Source organism: Halyomorpha halys, unplaced genomic scaffold (genome assembly GCF_000696795.3).
Source record: "Halyomorpha halys isolate HHAL.00 unplaced genomic scaffold, Hhal_1.1 Scaffold30.1, whole genome shotgun sequence".
Taxonomy (NCBI): domain Eukaryota; kingdom Metazoa; phylum Arthropoda; class Insecta; order Hemiptera; family Pentatomidae; genus Halyomorpha; species Halyomorpha halys.
In genome coordinates this window covers 426593-431344 of record NW_027110126.1, presented here as the reverse complement: position 1 = coordinate 431344, position 4752 = coordinate 426593, and the positions used below count along the sequence as shown (strand labels likewise).

The window sequence follows — 4752 nt, the reverse complement described above, 5'->3', positions numbered from 1 at the left end:
GAGCAACCCTTCCCAAATTTTGAGGCTCAACAACTCACCAGCTCTTCACCATTTGTTGATGAAGGTGGTTCTCTCGGAAGAGCTAGTTAGTTTTAAGAGCAACCCTTCCCAAATTTTGAGACTCAACTCACCAGCCATTCACCATTTGTTGATGATACGTTCATAAATTAAAAAAATAAATAAATAAATAAATAACAATTGAACCTGTTACTGTAACCACCCCAACTCTCTTTGTTGAATGAACGAGGGAATTAACTTGAAAAATAATTTATAAATGTTGATAATGTTTTCTGCCATTATATATTGTAGGTACATTAAAAGTAAATGACATAATAGTTAGTCCTGCAAAAATAATAAAAATATTTGCCTAGAAAAATTAAATAACATACAGTTTTAATTAAAATCAAGACCACAATTGGTGGTTAATTTTGATCTTTTAATATACCTCATAATGAGTTAATCTTAAGGAATTCGTATTTAAATTTGCCAAAAAAGATCCAGAGTATAAAACATGCTGATCAGACAAAACAAATCATGGAATAAATGAACTACGAATTTGGTATCATCATATCAAAAAAAATATTGTCTTAAAAAAATAACGTAATTTTGGTGATATTGTGGAGGAACGAAATAACAAAAGGGAAAACTTTTAATGGGTAAAGTTTTTAATTCTATACATACGAAAAAAAAAAAAGTGTAATATTTATATTGTATATGGGTTTCCATATAAAAAAAAAAAAAAAAAAATGCTCTGTACCATACCTGGTACTGGACACCATAATCCAAAAACTTACGCTTACTTCCAAAATTATGACAAATAACTTCTCATGCAAATATTCATATACATCTAATTGTGAGCGATTTAATCCCACAAAGTTTAAAAACTTACACATTTAAGCTAATTTTAATATACTAGGAGTTAATTGCTATAAACAAATATGGTGGCCATTTTGAAAAATCAGGCATATTAAGGCTACGCACACTCAAGGAGTGATTTTCTTTATATGAATTTCTGCTATCATTGTTTCGCAACATTAGAACTTTGCTTTTATTAGGGATAATTTTTAGAACTCTTGGGGGGGGAGGGGAGGGGTCAACAGAACATAGGAAAACCAAAAAAAAATTTCTAAAAATTTTCTACCTGATAAGTCATAAAAATTAAAAATTCTTAGTAGCTCCCCTATGAGTTTTATAGTTGCTAATAAAAATAAGGAACATTTATGTTGAGTAATACATGAAAAATACCAATTAAAAATTCTTAAGAGTTCTAGTAGCTCCCCTATGAGTTTTATAGTTGCTAATAAAAATAAAGAACATTTATACATGAAAAATACCAATTAAAAATACGCACGATGTTTGTGCAACTTTGACAGCCTATAATTCTTTTGCATTCAACTTTAGCACTTTGATTATTAGGAATACTTTTTCGAACTCTTGGGGGGGAGGGAGAGCGAGGGGGGTGCAACAGAACTCCCAAAAATCGAGAAAAAAATTTTTGACACCGTATATCTTTTTTACTGACAACATTTGGGATTTATTTAATAAGGATAATCTTTAGAACACGCGACACGCGAGGGGGTGGGGACCAGAACTGACGGTAATAGACCAACCAAAATATTTATAAGTCCGAAAAATGTAACTATGACTATGACTCTGTTTTACTGGCAAGATTATGGATTTATTTAATAAGGATAATTTGTTATCTCGTGGGGGGCCACCAGAGCTCCCAACAGAACTGCCGGCACCTCCGATAGTTCTAAAAATAATTCTTATTAAATAAATCCCTTATTGATTTTAATTTCAGGCTGATGGACATGATCAGACACCCGAACATTAAACTGATTAATATATCCAAACTTTAGTAGGAAATAATTCACTTTTTTTTTTTTGTCACAGGTTCACAGACGATTAGTTTTCAGCGATTTGAACACAGGCAATATAAACTAATACAGATGAAGGTATAATAATCAATTCTATTCATGTAATATTTTAAGTCGTCTCCACATGTTTGCTAAACAATGGCAAATTCGCGTATGGGCTAGTGTGTAAATGGGTTATTTGGATTTTTGGGCACTAATCAAAGGACTCTTGTGCTGATGTTTGATGACATGTTTTTCAATTTGCATCGTTATAGAACTGCAACAGATGAATAATTCAATAATTAACTCTTGTTTCAGGTTGTATATTTTAAAATTGTATCGATTCGGTGTAAATGCATTGCAAATCTTGTTAATTAAACACAGTAAAAATATATATTTAATGATATTTCCTTTCATATCGCTTATCTTTATTTTGTTCCTGTTTATAATGAAAATATAGAAAATCGAATGAAACAGTAGACAAAATTCAAAAGAATAAAACGAGCGAGTAGATAACGAAGTCCGCCAAGCATTTGTACAAGTCTTGGATTCGCGGCAAATTGCAAACGTGTAGATTCCCCATATATGTTCTTATCTTAATTTAGGCGACATAAATTTTTAATAAAAAACATCGCCCCCGGGTGGGCTCGAACCACCAACCTTTCGGTTAACAGCCGAACGCGCTAGCCGATTGCGCCACGGAGGCTATGGTTACTAAGGACCCATTAGATAAAAAGAGCTAATTGCACAGTAAATTACATTTTCAAATTTTTTAAACTATTATATCATCGCTGTTTCGAGAAAATAATAAATTAAAAAAAAATCGATATTTTTCACTATAACAGTAATTGATAATAATCATAAATTAAGTCATTAATTAATATAATTAACTAAGTAATTACTACACCAAGTGTGTGAAACAGTGTTACAACTTCTCAAATATATAAACATAATGTAAATTTTCACCCAAAAACTACATTTCACATCAGGTATAGTTAATACTCCTCTGAAAGTTGTTGAATTCATTCTTTTTATACAATGCCAAGGGTCATAAATACTTAATTTTTAATTAATATTGTGGATATTTGAGTGGGTAGAAATAACCTTTAATTCATCAATAAACATTTTTTCAAGGTTAAAAAATAAAGTTATGATATTTAGAACATAATAAAAATAAATAAAAAATAAAAATAAATTCAATGTGCCTAATGCAGAAAACTATTTATACATTTAAATAATATAAAAAAGATACCTTAAAAAAATTTTCAAGAAGTTTTTTGACAAAAATAAAATAGATTTTAATTTATGAACCAAAAACTAGTATGCACCAATATATAAGCAACAGGCAAATAGATGGACTAATACAATGGAGTAATACAATATTTCATAACTGGAAAGAGCTCTTTAAAATGAAGAGATTATTATAAAATGCAAACAAGAAAGATGGGCTGGATAATGAATAGTTTTTTTTTTCAAAATTTAGAAATAAAAATAACAATGATTAAATAACAAAAAACAGTTATGCAAAAAAAAAAAAAAAAAAAAAATCAGGCGTCTTAACTTTAATGAAACTCTGATTGTATAGCCTAATGATATATGAAATATAGTTAAAATCAGACCAATAATTTACATATCTACAGTGAAATAAAAAATTAACACTAGAAATCTGTTATCACTTTATATTTCTAACTTACCAGTGGATAGATTATGATATTAATTATGATAGATTATGATATTAATGTTCCTTGCTCAGAGGAAATTAACATCTCTTAATTGATTCTAGTTGTGTTCTAAGTTTTGAAATTCTGTGACACATTTCTAACAATCATTTTACAAAGTCGAACAAATATGAGCTCAAGCAATAAATCTGGCATATTTACCAATTTTCTTACGTATTCTAAATTAAATAGTATGTATAATAATTAATTATGAAATATTCATTAATTAGCTTTTAATATCACAAGAATCTATGTTGTGAAAATTACGAGAAATCTTCCACTAAGAATATTCAAAGGAAAGACATCTTGTGAACAACTGATTATTAAAAAATATATAAATAAATTAATTAGTACAGTTTAAATTATTTTTTTAAAAGTAATTATAAAAAATTATGATAATGCAGTTGTTAAACATTCATTACACCCAGAGCTATTTAATTATTAAAATATTTTTTTGGTTATGGATCTTGAAATAAGCAATACAAAGTGATAAGGTTAGCTGAAATAACTTTTTTTTGACAAACTCAAACAAAATTTACATTACTATGATACCAAAACGGTATGATTCTTTGATTAACAAAACTAAACCATGAATTAAGTAAACTAGTCATAAAACATAACTTTGAAATGAACAAAAAAAAAACTTTTACAAAGTTAAAATTGTTTACTATTTACCTTCAACAGTGACTTACCACAAGTAACTTAATACCAACACTATTCTTTCAAAAATACAAAGTTCTTAAAGATTCACTAAAAATCTATAAAAAAAAGTCCTCTAGAAACTTCTAATACAAAAAATTTCAATTCACAATGAAAGTTAGATACTATGCTTTACAACTGAGAGCCTCAATGTTAATCTAGCTTATTAATTTATGTCAATAATAAATGAAATAACAGTAGGATTCTGTATCACTATACACTTTTAACTATCTTGGTAAATATAGTTGCCATGTTATCAAGATTTGATTTTTCCTTTTATGCGGAAATACATAGTTTTTTTTTATTGTTTTTATTATTGTTCAACTTATGTTGAACAATAATAAAATTATATATTATAATATGTAGTTAAATTCTATTACATTATTCTTGTTTTTTTTTTCTTTTTTAATTCTGGCTTCTTATATTTTTACTTATAATATTCATGACATTGAACTGTAATTTCTTAAATTACAATC

At 27.8% G+C, this 4752-nt stretch overlaps 1 non-coding gene across 1 annotated transcript; it reads right to left on the bottom strand.

The window, feature by feature from the left end:
- Positions 1 to 2491: 2491 nt before the first annotated feature.
- On the bottom strand, positions 2492 to 2565 carry TRNAN-GUU (transfer RNA asparagine (anticodon GUU)). Its single transcript has one exon. It is a non-coding gene; the product is annotated as a tRNA-Asn (tRNA).
- Positions 2566 to 4752: the final 2187 nt, after the last annotated feature.